Genomic DNA, 18642 nt, shown 5'->3' with positions numbered 1-18642 from the left:
CACCAGAGTCTAATAAAATTATGTGTGCGGGGTCCTCCCCCTCCCCCCTTATTATATACACAATCTTTGTACTATCAATCATGGAATAATGAGTGTCTTTTTCAAAGGGAAAGAAATCCAAATGCTGGCAAATTTCTAGGAACTATATTAAAAACAAATGTTTATTTAAATACAAATGGTTAATATTTCACTTACAACCTTGTCTCTGAAAAGAAATTGCAATAAAAAACCTAAAGACGAAATTCCTTCTTCATTGCCAGGTAGATCATTTATATTCTTTTGTGGTATTTTTCATTATGATCTTTTACTTCACATATTAAACAGACTGGTACAAACTTAGTCAATTGATTATTTTTTTGAGAGAGAGAAGCCCGCCCTGTGCGATTCAGGTCCAGATGTGAATTTTGAATTGCACGAAGCTTTGCATGATAATTTTTATGTTTGGAAGTTAAAGAACTCATTGGAAATGCTGGCCTTGAATATCCTGTCTTTGCATAAAATGCTGCTTAGATGTGTGAATGTCATCTGAGGAATAATGATAGAGTCAATGCAAGAGTTGATATCAGTGCAAGGGAGTAAGGTATTATTGTATTTAAGTATCTGAACAATCCACTACGTAGCATCTGTATTGGAGCTGTTATAATCTGGTTTGTTGGCAGAGAAAAGGAGAATATCATAGGGTTTTTTCCCCCGTCCAGTTAGACACCAATAAACCTATGATGTTAAGTATGTTAGTCTCTAGATCTACCATGAAAAGGTATCCAATCTGAGAAAACTGCTGTGATTAATTCATGAATTAATAATGGTTAATGGCATTTTCAAGCTATGTCACAATGTGGTGTACAACTAGAATTGTACAGCATTAATCTGAGTGGGGTCTAGCCAGAGTGATTTGAACAGATAAGTCCATAATAAGTAAATTGCACTAAAGACTTGTTACAGTTAATTCATTCCCATCTGTCTATATTTTGCTAACCCACAGGAAGAGATCTCATAAAATGTGTTGAGAGACAAAACGTAGTTACCTGAAAACACATTGCAATGAGCTGTGTTGAAAGCAAGATGAGTCCAGATACTTCCATAACTCCCAAACTTCTTCCCATGCATATTACATCAGGGGGTTTCAACTTTCTTTAACAAGTGTACCCCTTCTGCCTTAAATTTTCAGCTACTGTACACTTTTATATATATTTCTTCTTTTTAAGGGGCGGTAAAGGGGTGGGGGGCAGATTGAGTCCCCCATAGTGAGGGAGGGAGTGGGGCTAGAGCTGGGACAGGGGCAAACATTGCACAGCTGGGTGCAGTGTGAGATGGAGCCATGAGAGCAGTTTGTTCAGAGGACATGGGAAGGGGGGAAGCTCCCACTGCTGCACACACCCCAGCAGAGGCCTGGGGGGGCACATGCCCACTTGATCTGTGCATGGGGCGGAGGCAGCTGCTGCTGCAGACTGGACTCTGCACCCTGGTGCTGCTGCCTCAAGAACCACAACACCATGTGCCTGCTGCCACTCGCACACAAATGCAGACACAACCCCCGCCCCAACTGCCCACAGCCCTGCACTGCCACCACTGCCACTGCCCACCACCCTGTGTTGCAGCAACCTACCAGCCCATGGAGCTGCACATGCAACTGTCCATGGGAAAGCGGCGCATGGCAGTGGCAGTGGCAGCTGCATGTGACCTTCTTCCCCCGTCAGGCCAGGTGGTACCTGGGCAGCCCACAGAGGGCCACCACTGCCCTTGCCCTTACCCCACTGGCCCTGCTCCTGGGAGTGGGCCAAGAAACACACTTATTCTGCACCCCTACACCCCCTGCCATTAAGTCCCTCCCAGTTCTGCATGGAGGGGGTGGTTGTGGTGCCTCCATGCCATCAGCCTTTGGCTCAATGCAGTGGTCCATGGCAAATCAGGAGAGCAAACTGAGGTGGGTCGCAGGGAGGTGCTGTGTGGGGCAGGCGGCACCTGGCATGTCTGTCCCCTGGGTAAGAGGTGGAGTGCAGGAATGCAGCAGAGGTGATGCTACTGCTCCACCCCATGGCACTATCCATCCCTGTGTGCCCACATATACCCCCTATGACTTTTATAAGTACCCTTAGGGGCATGCATACCCCCAGTTGACAACCAACCCCTATGTTAGATGACTCATTATGTAAGAATGGTTTGTTTTTTAAGAAAAGACTTTCCCAACATTTTATTACTTGTACTCTCCACGTTTATTTCCCTCAGTCTCTAGAAGTCTTGATAAAACTAGATTACAGTCTAATGTTCTGTGACACCAGGCAAGGTGACATAGCCTGAGCAATCTTAATGGCCATTTTCATAATCTGTTGGGTTGAGAAGAAACAAAATGTTTTACAATAAAGATTTGCTGCAACTCTTCAAAACTTTGATCAGGTACAGTTTGTGGGTCCCAATTCTACAAACATTAGTTTGTATTTTGATCCAAATGAATAGTCCCATCCATAATTGTACACTTGGTTGGACAGGAGCAGCTACGTGGCCCATACTTTTCAAAGGATTTTCTTGAAGTGACATTACCTCACCGTTTATCCCAGTTGATGCTCTGGCTCCATATTTTTGTTAATTTCCAAAAATGTCTTTAAAATGTTTCTAAAATTAATTGCTCATGTTATTAATTGTTGATGTATTTGATTAATGCTGGGCTTGTTTGATTTGTCGCAGGGGGTTGAATAATGTAACACACCAACAGAAAAGTATCTCAAGAATACATTGCTCTTAGAATATGCAAGAGAATATTTTTAAAATACACATATTGAAAGCAATGCCTGCCATAGCTTCTCACTGGGGGTGTAAATGCATCTTCATTTAGTTCATAGTGATCATCTGTTTAATGAGAAAGGCTGTTGGAAGACATGAAATAATTGTCAAGCAAAGGTGACAAATCTAGTGTAATACTTAGAGATGTATCACAAGAGAACTGTAAAAGACCCTGCAAAATTACAAGAGTTAAATATTATCCCCTAAAACCCTTCCTGTAAATTATGACAGACATTTCCTGCAAACGGAGAGAGGGAGGCCTCTTATACAAAGACTTACTAACCACAGCTACAGGATGAGAAAGCGCCAGTGTGTACAGAAGAAAAATGAGGATGATGTATATTTTGTTAGTGCTTATAGTAGCTTCTGCGTTGCCTGTCTCTCCATTTTCTCCTACGTCTGCACTAAGTATAGGAGTCACTTGGAAGATATTCTAGTTTAGACTTTTCTAAAAATACATTTGAAGTCCTAAAGTGGGAGTCTGACAGTTTTTGGCATAAATAAAAACAACTACAATTGGAACTACTGATGCACTTCTGTTATGTAAGCAGCCTTATCTTTGGCTGACAACGTAGACAGCTACTCCAGAGAACCACTCATTAACTCTACTGTTGAACTCTACAAAGAGATAAAATAAGATCTGGACTTCACTAACTTCCTTTCTTGTAATCAGTCCACCCACTACTGATACACTCCGAGAGCAAATATATATAAAAACTGTTAGGTAATGTCATGTCTGATAGCTGAATAAGACTTTGTGTGCTTGAAGATCTGCAGTATGCTACCTTACTTCAAATCAGTCTAAGCAAAATGACACAAGCATTATTGTAACTTTGATTTCAGCCTAAAAGCAAAGATAAAGACCACATATAAGAGGCCAGTGATGAACAATGTTTTTCTTTAATAGTGAGGAGTCTGTTTACTTTTGCCTTTGTGCCTTACAAAAAGGAACTGTTCAGGACCCAGAGATTAAAATCCTTCACAGGCCAGGTGAACCAGGGGCAGTAGTAGTGTAAAATTTCCTACCATATTCCTCAATCTTTACCTGGAAGGTATGAGATGATTGCCTTTGTTCCCATTTTGACCTTGACCTCTTTGGGGACATGACTACATTTACCTTAGACTACTAATAGCTGGGATAAACTAACTCATTCTTCATACAAGGAAAGGTTGCAAGAACTGGGCTTAATTTGGCAAAGGGGAGATGAGACGGTTTTGATAACAGTCCTCAAATATAATAAAGGTTGTTTATAAAGATGACAACAACGAATTCTTCTCTTTGTACTTTGGGAGCAATAAAAAAGAAATAATGGGATTAAATTGCAATGAGAAAGAATTGGGTTTGATACTAGGAAGAGCTTTTGAACTGTAAAGATGGATAAACACTAGACCAGATTATCTAGAGAGGCTCTGCTATCTCGGCTACTGGAAGGTTTTATGATTAGACAAACATCCGTCTGCGATTGTTTAAAACAGGGATGATGCTGATAAGGAGTGGGCCCAGCTGACCCCTTCAAGTTCCTTTCTGCCCTTTGTAAGGGCATTTGTAGATGACATTGGGGTTTAAATTGAAGTGATGTTTTTTAAAAAAAAAAGACACTGCTTCAATTTAGGGCAAAGTAAATCCCATGTCATATACACCTGTGTCCTTACCTGCCTCTCCGGGGACAGAGAGGGGAGAGCAAGCTGCTGGTGGGCCAAGCAGTCCCTGGGCTGTGGCAGGGAGGGGGCTGGTGCTTCCCTCTGTGGCAGCAGCAGCACCCGGCTTGGGCAGTCCTGGGGGGCACCGCAGCTGCAGAGGGAAGCAGCGCAGGCAAGCAGGCTCTGGGGAAGAAAACAAACAAACAAACAAAAGATCAGGCTCACCACTGTTTTTGCAGTGCAGCCCCATGATGCCTGGCTACTGGAAGGTTTTATGATTAGACAAACATTTGTCTGCAATTGTTTAAAACAGGGATGATGTTGATAAGGAGTGGGACCAGCTGACCTCTTCAGGTCCCTTTCTGCGATTTTATATGCCATTAGCCAGGTATCACGGGACTGTGACCTGCCATCATTATCAGTCTGAACTGAATGAAAAGCAGGACCTAAAGGTACAAATTTTCTTATTAAAAAACCCTCAAGCTATCTGCTCTATAAGTTTGCACTGTTTCACATAACAAAATTTGTAATGATAAGATTGAATTTATGTAAAATTTTACCAATCCCCTCTCTCCCCCACAAAAAAGGAAATTTTAAATATATGAGGGCAGATACTGTTCTCAAATTCATCTCTATAACCATGTTGTATTCAAATAGATTGCAACAGAGGGGGCTTTCCAGATTTATTAAAATTTTAAGTCCTGGATGTTTCTGGGATGCTGTGGCTGATTTTGTAAGATAATTTTTCTGCACTGCTTGTGACAGCCAAAACATGGGATGGCAGAGTAGTTTTGCCCTTGGGATTCCTGGGTTACTTTTAGTAATTTGCTGAGACTGTTTAATGAATGGAGAACCATGGTGAAAGTGCTTCTCTCCCTTGCATTTCTCTAGAGGTTTCAACCAACTTTCAGGAGCTGACTGCAAAGCTGGAAAAAGTCCTCTGAAGTAGGGTGATGAGACCATAGCATTTTTTATTTATTAGAGCAGTGCAAGCCAACCTTTTTGGCAAGAGCGTCATAAATTAGCCCCAACCCCTCCCTGAGTGCTATTCCAGTGTCTTCCTCAATTTGTTGCTCTGCTTTCTGCTTCCAGCCCTGTTCTCCTTGCATGATCTGCTGCTGTGCTTTCTACTCATTGCCTTATCTCCCGCTGTGCTGCCTGCCCCTTCCCTGATATGCTGTGTGCCACACACAGAGGCTGCCTGTGCCACTTGTGTCAGGTTGCCTACCTCTGGATTAGAGGAATGAAGGAATTACAGAATGGTAGGGCTGAAAGAGTTACATCAAGCCCAGACTAGGTACATCTTTCCAGGCTGACCCCTGTCCAAAGAAAGGCTTGGTCTGGAGATTTCTATTATATGCTGCATCACTGGATGAAATGTGCCTGTGCTCCTTGCTTGGTATTTGGACCCACTCTGTCATTACCTAAGGATGTAAAAGGACAGGAATCTTATATACCAGGAAGTAGACATGTTCTAATGTTCTAATGCTTATGTTTTAATGCATAACTAAATTGTGTCCAGTTCAACTCTATTCCAACAGGGTGTTTGATTTTATTTTATTTTTTACTAACTTTGTGGCAGCAGTGTTCAAACCCCAAGCACCAGTTTTGGAATGTCTACCTATCTGTGATTCAGAATCAAACTTAAGGCCACAAACAACCACTTGTTCAGAGGACATGGGAAGAGGGGGAAAATTTATGAAGTTGACGTAAGTGAAAACATATAAGGTTACCTTCATTATGGGTAAATAAGCAGCTAACCTGTTTTTGGGCATGTTAAGTCTATTGTCTTTTTCTTCCCAAGGTAAATGTTTCAATTAAAAATAGAATTGTCTGCATTTAATTACCATGTACAATGCATTGTTACATTAGATTGAAACCCAAGCATTCATATTGATTGATCTACACCAGTAGTGCAACCTCCTGTGAAAAATATTTCTCTCTTCATGAAAGCAAATAACATGTTTAACCTTATCAAACACAGAGACATGTGGATGAATTCTAAATTACTGATCAATGTAGACATTGTTATAGCTACTCATATTCTACCATTTTATTGCAATAACAGCAGGAAATGTTTATCCAGGTATCAAACATGGTGATAGAAATCTCAGTGACCATTTGGCTGTTACAGAATTATGTTTTGATATCACATTTTTACTTTGCATTGGCTATTTATACTGTTCCTGTCTTGTCCCCTCTCTCTTTCATTCATCTATTCTCTCTTCCCTTCTCTCACCAGCCCCACCCCCCCAGTATTATCTCTGCTCCAAGGTATTTCTTATTTGGTCTTCTCCCACTATAAACAGAATTCACATTTACTTCAGGGGAAGCAGGATTTAACCTAAATAAACACATAAAACAAGACCTTAGACAAGGAAAGTATGGGATTATCGATGAACTTATGGAAGGAAGGACTGTTAAAACGACTTGATTTCTTGAAGAACAACAGAGAGAATACCAAGTGGCTCAAAACAGAAGAGGCTACTAGTCAAAATATGAAACCAACGGTAGGTAAAGAAGTCAAAGGGAACAATAAAGCAAAAGGGATTGGGAAGAGTGAAGAAAGAGGGGGGTTAGTCTAAATCCCATCAGCAGCAGGTTTTTTGGAGGACAAGACTAAGCATGTCTCGCCCCAATTCTGCTGACCCAATGCAATGTGGTGCCTATCTTCAAGAAAGGGAGGAACTACAGGCCCATCATCCTGACCTCTATCCCAGAGAAGATCTTAGAAAAAATTATCAGAGACCATTCTTGACAAACTGGTTGATGGCAACATCCTTAGGGATAGCCAACATGGGTTTGTTGTGGGTAGGACTTGGCTGATTGATCTCATCTGGTCTTTGTGCTACCTTTGGTAATGCAAAGAATCTCTAGGCACATCTTCACTGCTCAGTCCAGTCAAATTTGTGACTGTTACAGGGTGCCTGAGCAACACAGAGCAGGTGAAATGTACCAGTGAATGATAGTTATAGATATTATAAATGATCATCATAGATATTATAGAGCTGGTTAAAAGGGCAGAAGTAAAGGACTGAAATCTGAAATGAGTTCTGCAGTTCAATGGACTCTGGATTCAAGTTTCCAGCTCAAGTTTATTCAGGTCTCAAATTCCTCCCCACCTAACTGAAGGACAGATTGTGGATTGGATGATGCGACTGTCCAGCGAAAGTGGATAAAAGCAGTAGACTAATTAGTGGTGGGTGGCCAGAGCACAAACCCCACACACCTGCAAGAACAGGAGTTGTCACCACTGCTGGCTCAGCCACCCGCACAGTCCTCGGCATGCTGCAGTTCAGGGTGCAGAACTGTTGGTTATGAATCTAGATATGAGCCTGGGCTGCCACTCTCCCTTGCACTAGCATCTCAGATCCTAGGGTTCAGATACAGGCCTAGATAAGAGCAACCTTTTCATTCTTCCTCCAGTATGAATGGAAAGAAATTGTTAGAGTTGGCAGAGATATGCCTGTGCAGCATCTTGATGCTTTCACCCTAACTACTGTGTGTGCAACTTACCATAAGTAGGTCAGCAAGAAAAGCATATTGTATCAAGTGGTCCTGGAACTACATACTTTCATTCCAGAGCAAGCGGCACATTGTGTTTCTCCAGTTTTCTATACCATCAAAGGACAGTGCCAAGGGGTATGACAGTAAAACCTCTCCTGCTGTATGCACACTACACCCTGAAATGGACACAACATAGCCACCTAAATGAGGTGCTGGAAGCAGGGCAGTGAGTGTGCCTGAGAGAGAGTATCAATAGGTGCATGGAGCCACCCTTATGTCCATTTTGTGCCAAACAGAATAAGTGTGCTATGCTTTATTTTGATGTTCCCTGGACCAGGCTTGAGCAACCTTTTTTGGCTGTGGGCTAGAATGACCCATTCCAGATCAGAGGACAGAAGGTGAGTGGACAGCACTACTACTGTTAAACAAAAACTTTGATACATTGTTTGTAAATCTTACTTAACACATAGAATTTGTCTTTAAATATTAGAAACACCCCCCCATGTCAAAAGCATTTTCAATATTTTGTGATTAAAATCACAAACAATAAAATGACATAAAAATTGTACTTTGATTGATTTTTAAATTGCCTGAGGTATCTTTCTTCCCCCAAAATGTTCTTGTCACTTACTTTTGATTACCATTCAGGTAAAATCTACTAAAATCCAATCCATTTGAAATTGTGATAAATTCATTTTAAAATTTCCTCTGCAGGGACATGTTAGTATGATTGCACAAACTACTATACCTGCTGCTTTTGAAATGTCTCTTTTATTTTTTTGAAAACAAATTAATGACTTTTCACCTACTCTTCAGATCTTTGCTATATATATGGCAATGTATACATTTAAAAGAGGTTGAACACCTGTCATAACTTTACTGGCACTACACCCCAGAGAATTAACATCTTGAAGTCAATAACAGAGTCTTCTAATTAAAAGCATAAAGCACCATCATGACAGTATATAGGAGAACCTTTATAAAGAACCCTCACACACTCTGGCATGATCCTGATATGGCTAATTGCATTGTGACTTGCCTTTATGCGGTTATGTAAATAGCATTGGCTTCTGAAGTAAGGCATTCAGACTCCCATTGTCAGTAGAAGAGTCATTTTCCCAAGAGCTTTCTCATTGTGAAACACCAGCTGGTGGGAGTTTTGTATTGTTAACCCTTATTACTAGTAGCAAAGAGAAAAAAAAAAAAACTAATCAAGACAAAAAAAAGTGCAGGATTTTATCTTTTTATTTTAACAGTGCCGTGCTCCTTGGGCTCTCCCACTGCACGGAAGCCTCAGGGGCCTATAGGAGGTTCAGTTTATCTCCTGTTAGTATACATTGAGATAAGGTCCTAGCTCAGAAGCTTTGTACAACACAACATCTAACTCTCTTTGCTGTCACTTTGCGTGTGTATTTCTTTCACAATCTTACATTCAAGCAATTTATTTTTATTTTTCTACCACTTCTTACACACCTATTATTTATTCCTCAAACCCTCTGACTAGCACCAGCTACAATGGTGAAGAAAAATCAGAAAAAGAGAAAGCATTTCAATAATTACATTTAAATAAAGCAACAAACTTTCTTTATGTATTTCAGAAACCTCCAATATAATACAGTGAGAAATGTACACTTATGAAATGTTAAATTATTATTAAGCTAGACAGCATAGTGTAATTACATCCTATTAATGTCTGGGTGACTACGTAATTAAAAAATACCCAAGTAAATGCTAGGCAACTAGACTGTTGCATGTTACATTCCATGGTTGGTCAGTTGTAGAAAGAATGGTCAATAGAAAAGGAATTAAGCTCACATTCCTTTTCTCCAGCAATTGTTAAGTACCGTTCATTCATTCCATACAAGCACAGTTTTCTTCTATACTGTGTTCCTAATACACTTTAACCTTAAGGTGACAAAACTACATTATGCAGATGACAACGTGAATTTCCTCTTTTAGCAAACTTTTGTTGCGGAACACCAAGGACTGAACCTCTGCCATTTGGCTATATTGTGATAGCTCTAAGAACATGGGAAATCTTGCCCTCATGAACAAGGTTATAGTTTTATAAATGTTGGTGATTTTAAGGTAAGCTTAATTAAAGCCTAAGGAAAAAAAGTAAAATTGGGGGTACAGACTTACAGAGCAGCAAATGAAGGTCACAAGAATGACAAAAAAATAGAACTTGGAACAAATATGGCATACCTGAAAAAAGTAACAGAAGGAAAATGATAAAAACCAGAGCAAAAAACTTGTTAATTTTTGTTATGGAGCTTTAAAAAATATTATTCTGTCTCAGCTGTCATCCTGAGTAAATCTCCTCCAATATGCTCTGTTCTGTACAGAGACCCTTGTTATCAAATTCTGTAGAACTGTTTATTTCAGTACAGAAGAATCTGACCATTCATGTCACATTATTTTCCTACCTTTTGCGAACTCTGGCAATGCTACTGCTAGAATTATGTTCAAAAACTAATTTTGGCTAACTTTTCAAATGAGAATATACAGTGAAAAATTAATTTACAGAGAATGTGGCCAGATTCTACTTCCAGTGACTTCAGTGGAGGAATGCCAGTTTATACCAGCCACGGAATTGGCCCAGTTCTACATGAAATAGATTTATACAACTAACCAGACAAAAGTTTGAATTTGTTACCATGCTGTTCAATAATGAAAAAGATTTTAAGGAGAACAGAGTTGTTTCTTAGAAAAATTAGGATTAGTTGGCATTCTAACATAACAATATTTAGCAATGGTCATCAACTTATCCTTCTGTGATTTTCTTTTTCTTTTCTCCATCATATTTAAGGTTTAACACAGCTTTTGTTTTAGTTTATCCCTGGGGTCTGCAACCCTTTTCAGACCAAGATCTGCAATTTTACTTTTTGAGGACAGAAGAGCAGCAAGACAATTAACTGTGACACTGGCATCATACTCAACCTTAGCTTGATTTTGCCTCCATCTGAAATGGACATGCTTAAAAAAAATAAGAATATCAGAGCTGTTTTTCAATCTGTAAGACAAAAGTTTTTGAATAAGGAATCTTCCAAAGATCATCCATATTGGGGGGGGGGCACTTAACACAAATTACAAAACAAGAGCCTTCAATCCAAAGAAAGAAATCTTTACATTCAAATATCACTTTCCCCAGAGAAGAAGGAAAACTTCCTTTTTTTCTAGACTCATACTTACTTCTGTATGGTAGCCATGCACCAATTCTGTATGGTGTACTGTATGGCTACAGCAGACACTATCAATGTGAAGGGTATTTAAAATATCTAAAATAGATCCACAGAGAGATATGATGGGTTGGGAAGAGGGAACCTTTGTAGTGCCTGAAGTATATTGAAGTCATTCCTGTGATATAATATTTTTTCTGTTTTATAAATGCATACTTTAGGAAGACATTTCAAAAATCAATTAGAAAACTTCCAACAACCTTTAATAAAGTGGTCACTGATTCTCCATCCCTCTTCAATGGTTTACTTCAGGAATTATTTCACTGCTGCCAGTACAGAGAAACCTCTTCATAAAATAATGGTATGCAGTCCTGTGTGCTTTTCAAATGAGACTATGCCATAATTTAAAACTATCTGAATCAAATGTTTCACTTTGGTTTGATAGAAATATTTTCTTTCTGAATCTATAAATGCTTAGTTGCAGCCTCAGACATTAACAGGTTGAGAGTCAGGCCTCAAAATGTGTTGAGAAGTAGCAATAAAAAAATATCAGGTTGTTCTCATTTGTCTTCTGGTTTTTGAACCTGTAGGGCGCATCCACACATGCAAGCACATGCACTTGTAGCAGCTCAAATAGAAGTGGTGCAAATTTGAGTTGAAGCTTTTTGCCTGAGTGCATGTGCCCACACATGCACTTCAGTGTGGGGCAAATTGTGCCACTTGGGGCAAAATAACCCCGCCTGGCTCCTCCTGGATCTGCAGCTCGGGGGAGCTAGAGTGTGGGGCCACCACCTGTGCTGTCCCCAGTAGTACAAAAAGCTGCCCTATCAAGTAGGTCAGGGCTACTCGCTCTCAGGAGCTTCTGAGGCCAGGTCAATTGGTACCTGGGGACACTGCCCCTTGTGCCAGCCGGACTGCTTAAGCAGCCCTGAGAGTTCCCTGCCCCCTCTACCCAATGCAGCAGTCTGGCAGTGGGGGTGCTGCCTGACTGTGACCTGCTGCTCACCTTCCAGACCCACATGGGGACTGCAGTCAGTAAAAGGCATCTTCTCCTCTGGCCCAACTGCCAGTGGGCTGTAGCTACAGAGTTGGCCTTTGTGCGGCACTACTGCCATGTGTGCCCCCTGCCAAGCCATCTGGGCAGCTATTGCTCGGAAGATGTTCCCAGTGTGGTGGACTGCTTTGAACTGTCAAAGCAGATCCTCCTGGCCCCAGTTGGTCAGCCACCTCCAGCTGTGTCCAAAGTGCCAGCTCTGAGCAGGCTCCTCTGCCTGGGTCCTGCCAGTTGGCTCACTAGCAGGAATTCTGGTGTTCCCTATTTGAAAACTGAAAAATCTCTGACAAAAAAATCCCAAAGTAACTCTGTGAAATACCCTGGGGTAAGGGTTCAGGCCAGGAGGAGCAGCCATCAGGGGGGCTGGGGAAGAGGTGGGGCTGGTGGGGGTCACCCCATGGTCCCCTCCCCCACCCTCCAGGCTCCCTAACACTTACTTACCTGGCAAGCCAGGTCCAGCTCCCTGTGGCTGACACACTGCCTGCGCCGCATGGGCAGGCAGTGTGCTTCAGCACTGGGGCAAGGGCCATCCATAGAGACACTTTGGCTGGCTACCACAACATCTCTTTGGAGGACCTGGCCTCCAGTTGCCTCAGGGCACAGTCCAGGACCATACCCTGCCCCGCTTTTTTCCTCTGTGGGTTTTTTGACCCCTGGACATCCAGGTGTCTAATTTTGCCCTTGCACTGCAAATTTGCAGTGCAGGGAACATTTTTTCATTCCCACATGTACCTCTTGCAGCATCTCAAAGGGCTTTGAGATGCTGCAAGAACCACGTGCACACTTGTCTGGATACACTCTTAGGATTCATTTTTTCCAGCTTTCTTCCACCCATGAAAGGGATAGAAAATTACTTAAGTACTTATTACTTTCTGTAAATCAATAATGAGATTCCTTTAGAACCACATGACTGCATGAACTGAGGGGTTAATACTGAGTTGTTTCATTAGCAGAGTCCAAGTATAAAGGCAATCTGGCAGTCATGGAAAAGGCAAGAAGATAACCTTTCTTTTCTTAAGCAAAAATGTTTCTGTTTAGTTTTTTACTGACTTTTGGTATCTACATTATTTAACTGTAAACACTCTTTAATAATTAAATCAAGTTTAATAGCCAAGTGTTGGCAGATAGCTTGATGACCTTCTAATACCAGAATACTGTAAAATTCTGGTATTATGAGCCCAAATGCCTGGTGGTCTTGCTGGTTTCTGCTTAATTGGATTTGGTTTATGATCCAGGAGTGAGATGTCAAAGAAATAAAATAACAATAATGATAATTCTACTGAGGGTATTTTCTCAGGGTTTGAAGGTTTGGGAGTAGGATTAGTAGGGAGGGACCAAAAAAGGGGAACAGAGAAGAATGTGCAAGTTTAATAAGTGCAGCATGTAAACATAATGAATGAGTTGGCATAACAATAAATGATAAAAATATTGGATATTAAATAAATAAAGGGAAAAACCCTCAATTTAATAAGGCAATAACTCTACCTTGGGCTAAAGAAGATCCAGAGCCAAGGTCTTTACATGAAAATAAAGCCCTAGGCAAAATATCTCATTTTTTATTTGCCCAAGATATGGCTATTAATGAAATAATTGGGATCATCTTCAAATTATCATTTTATACTACCATTTTTCATTAGTTAACATTTTGCATACACCCATTCAAATAATCTGGGAGAATTCTCCCAGGTTTGTTCTCCTAGTAGAAAAACTTAATCCACGGCATGTATTGACATTCACTCTCCCAAGTGATTTAAACTTGGTTGTTCCGAGGTTATTTTTCTCTGAGAATATCCATTTTTGCACTGGGAGAAAAAGTCTGAATGTCTGGATGAGGCCTTAATTAACCATGATGACATTTTTTTCAAAAACTAACATGGCTTGTCAAAAAACAGCAAAGGAAATTGCTTAGAATATACATTTAAAAAGTTATACTAGCATTTTGACCCTTTCTTCCCCTCCCTCTCTCATGCTAGTCTTTCCCTATGGTCCAACCTCACTCTTTTTTCCAAAATAAATCTCCTTCTTTCCCACACAATGATTAAAAACCAAAGTGAAAAAGAAGAGCTGGGGGTTTCACACTCTTGGCAAATACAATGAACAAAAATAAACACTTGAAAACCAGAGTATAGGTAAAAAAAGAAGTACCTCAACAGTGAGTGGAAGATCATAGTCATCATATTTGAAAACCTTTAATAAGTAGCCCAATTTTCAGAGGTGCTGAACACCCCAACTCTGATAAAAGAGTCATATATTAAGGTGAGTGTCTATGGTCCTAGTTGCCTAACCAATTTGCATACTCAAATTTGTAAACTGAGAGAAAGACCCACAATGAAATGACAAAGAACTGCATAACAGAAAGTAAGCAGTATCATTTAATGACATCACAGCATCCTTGTACTCAAATGGATTGAGATGATTCCTGGGTTGTATAACTATAGCAATTATTTTACATACAGTTCTGTTAGTTATAAATGTGTGATATGGTATAATTCCTCTTAATTCCTTAACTTGAAAACTGTCACCCTCCAAAAAAAAGCTATGAATACTTTGGTAATGTATAGTGATAACTAGTGACCATGTTCTGGAGAGTAAGAACTTCTTGGGTGCAGAATTCGTGCTAGCAAGGCAGATAATTTGCTGATTGGATGTTGCACAATCAGGAGTGCATCATTTCCATGGTCTCTTGGCTGACTATTACTTTATGTCTCCTATCAGAAAGATCTATGAATAATTCTCTCTGTCTCTCACTCTCTCTCTTTGAAGAGAAAAGTCAGGACTGAGGAAAACAGCTTCTTCTACATAATCCTTTTATAGATCACCTGTTTTATGAAAAACTCCACACTTACACCTGCTGTGTACATACTCAGATTAGGATCTATTAGGGGGTTTGGTGAACTTTCATTTTTTGTAACTAAACTCACCATTGTACTCATTCAAATTTAAATGTATATATGGTGGATTAAAACTATCTTAAATATTGCACTTTGATTTTATGGGAGCATTTTCCTCTTCCGATGGTATAGTATTTGGGGTTGCAAATAAGTAATAGCCAGGGTTCAGAATGTGAAGACATGTAAAAAACAACAACTGTTGAATTGTTCTCATTTGTTTCTGATTCATGAAACTTTAGGATATATATTTTTAAGCTTTTCTCCACAACTAAGGGCTGGGTAGTTATGTTTCAATTACCATATGATCTGACTGCCATACAACTTTAAAAATTGTTTTCACAACATCTTTAGAAGGTAAGAAACTGCTATGCTCATATTAGAGGAGGGATTTGAAAGTTGATCTCCTGTATCCCCCAGGAGCATTAGGCTATTCAATATTACATTACATAAGTAAAGTAGTAAGTTTCCTTTCCTGGTTATTGTTTGTCCAACAGAAGTACTGACCTCACTGGGCCTGTCGCAAGCCCAGATTTAGCCACCTAACTACCTGGAGGAATTGTGTTTGCACAATGGAGCCACAATGCTTTAAGTCAGCTGTGGATTCTATTAGGCAGTAGGATCCTAAACAGACAGTGTATGTCTGTGCCCAAGTCTACTTTATCAATCTAACCCTAAGTGATTTGCTCAAGATCCCACAGAACAGCTATGGCAAAACAAGGTACTGAATACAGGTCTCAGACTACTGCTCTAACTAATGGACCTTCTTCCTCGCAATTAGCTTCTAAATCTATGACTCAGACGTAGACTGAAACAGGAATAATGAATTTATATCTAGAAGTTATCTTTACAATGCAGTGAACCACAACCCTGGAAGTAGACGTACAGGTTTCTGAGGAGTAAGTGAAATCGAGGCCCAGAAACATACTGTGTTTTGGTGTCATTCCTAACAAGTTAAAAAAAAAGTGGGAACAAAGTAAACAACATTTCAGAAAATGTGAGAAGAAAGTATGTGTTTCTGGAAAGGTGTATTGGACAGGGGAATTAAAGTTCTTAGTTGTCAGCTCTAACTTCCAGTGTGGGCTCAACCAACTTGTCTAATCCCCAGTGTAAACTCAAGCATTGTGAAGCTTGCTTAATAAAATCTGAAGTTGCTTGGATCTCCTCAGACTCAGGCTGCTTTATCAGTACAAGATATTAATTGTTGGTATTTTATTTAATAAAAACATCTAAAATGGTGAATTGTTTCCTCTTTCCCCATGCAAAATTTGTCATATACTATCAATTTTCTAAATTAACAGATTATACAGTAGCATGACAGTAGCTGTTTGAAATAAAAAGTCAATAAAGAATTATGGAAGTCAGAAAGTATAGTTTCTGGACCAGTGAGCATACTCGGGGAGCTGCACCAGAAATTTATAGCTGTCAAGGAAAAGAAAAAAAAACAAAACTCTTGAGTAGTATGAAATTTTAGCTGTTTAGTTAACCCATGATTTTAGGTTCAGGGACTGTTGGCAGAAAGCCCAGACAAGTCCCTCATATGCCCTCCTGCTTTCTCCTCTTTGTTTTATATAGAGCTTTGTTATAGAAGAGGAATGACCTCTTTATTTTATTTTTTTTTGAGTTCTTAATATTTCTTTATTTCATTCTCTGTAGTTTTATTTCTACTAGTGAAGAGGTACTCACTATCTCTTTCATTCAAGAACAATTGCAGCTCAGAGATACTGCAGCTAAGCAGATATTGGACAAATGCTGTAGTGTGCACACTATTTAATCAAGCATTTGCTGGAAGTGTCTCATCTGTATTAATATTAATGAATGTTCTGCTTATTGATTTAATCTTTAACAGTCTGATCCTACAAACCTTACTTAGGTGAATAATCCTTCTAAACAGTCCCAGTGACTTGACTATCTTGCAGAATAAGGCCCCTAGCATATACCTCCGCCAGTATAAACTGATAAATAAATTCCTGTTTACGCCATATGAGGAGCTGGCTTTTACATTTTTTTTTAAACAAGCATTTCAATCTAATAAATATTTTGGATAGCCTAGAATCTCTTAAAACCTAGCTCAGATAAGGAATATTAATTACATACAATGGCAAATTAAACATGATTTGACAACTTGGTCACATATTTAACATTATCTTACCATCCCTTACATTTTTCCTCATTACACAGCGGTATAGCTATATCTATGAAGCTTAACATACCTCACCTTTTTATTTCATTTTTTTGACTATTTCCTTGCTTGGGGCATTGAGACAGAGCAGTTTTGATGTTTTCCTGTGGCTCAAGAGCTGTAAGTTTTAAGTTTAAGCCCTTTTTCAGGCTTACCCAGAGGCATTCTCCAGTTAACTCAGATGTAGACAAGTCACTCAGGATGGAGGGAGTGGAGAGTCAAAGGAAACTGGATATCATGTGTACCACATTGTTCCATTGTCTGCTGCTGTTTCTAAAAACTGGTATGCCTTAACTACGCTGGTGCAATGGGCCTTCAGGCTCAGACAGATCTTTGACTTAACTTGTTTAGGAATCAAAGTATATCCTTCTGGGTTCTGAGGATTGCTCTTTTTTGAGGATTCACAGAAACTGAGGATATCTTAGTATGTACAGTTTGATGTATACTGTATGTGGTTTAACAGATTGAGTCTCCTGTAAAAACAAAAAACTGCCTTGCATTTGGTGCCTTGAATGTCTATTCCTTTATCTATCGATTAGTTTTTGGCCTGTGTTCTTTCTGTTTCTTGCTGATCAAGGCTCAGTAGACTATGTGTTTCATCTCTCCTCTACATCCGTACTTAAGTATTGTGTTTGCTACAGATGAATATATTGTCGTTGCAGTCAAATATTTGACCATCTACTACCACATCCCCATTCAGATAATTTATAGGTTCAACCCATATAGTTTGCTTGCAAATGGAGGATTCACTTTAAAAGAAATAACTTGAACTTACCAAGGTGTCCTAGTTGTAGTTCTGCAAAGATTTGGCCTTGCTGGACACAGTTCAAGTTGGCCTTAGCCTGTCAGTTCTTCTACCACTAATAATCTTTACTTGTTTAAATCATGGATGCTCAATATATGGGGATATACCAAAATCGCCATTCTGTGGTTTTTCGTAGAGTGCAAAATTAGGTGTTTTCTGCAAAAAAATGGTGAGCTCCATGATTTTGGCAGGCTCATTGAACCCCTCCCCTCCCCTCAAACCCGTAAGCTTGTGCGTATGGTGGTCCACAGCCTGCTGGCCTTCAAACCCTGCTAGAAGCTCCATGAACGGGTGGTACTTTCTTCCACAAACTTCACTTGATTTTAAATGTATCCCTGTTCCAGGAGATTGTGTAGTTTAAGCATGCGTTGTGTGCCTGGTATGACTTCCAGCTACTCACTTACAAAAGTGCTGGTAATATTCTACATACTTGGTAGAAAGTGCAAAATTAGATGGGAATCCCTGAAGTCTTGAAACACAGGGGGGAAGAGGAAAAGTGGGTTGAGAGGGAGCAAATTGGAAGTTGACCAAGGCTATTTGATGCCCCAGGACTATGAATCCGGACATGACCAAGGGTAGCACTGTGGCTAGGGTTACATAATCCATAG

The 18642-nt window shown here is 39.9% G+C and overlaps 1 long non-coding RNA gene across 1 annotated transcript in view; it reads right to left on the bottom strand.

Moving 5' to 3' along the window:
* Positions 1-4476: 4476 nt before the first annotated feature.
* The window catches only part of LOC149865632 (uncharacterized), a 32487-nt gene continuing 18321 nt past the window's right edge, over positions 4477-18642 (bottom strand). Inside the window, exon 3 of the long non-coding RNA XR_016441856.1 lies at positions 4477-4602. This is a non-coding gene — a long non-coding RNA (uncharacterized LOC149865632). The remainder of the gene's footprint in view (positions 4603-18642) is intronic.

The sequence above is a fragment of the Crocodylus siamensis genome, chromosome 4, assembly GCF_052110815.1.
Source record: "Crocodylus siamensis isolate JL-2025a chromosome 4, ASM5211081v1, whole genome shotgun sequence".
NCBI classification, from domain to species: domain Eukaryota; kingdom Metazoa; phylum Chordata; order Crocodylia; family Crocodylidae; genus Crocodylus; species Crocodylus siamensis.
Note: the sequence above shows the minus strand (reverse complement) of the source record. Positions and strands in the feature narration are given on the sequence as shown.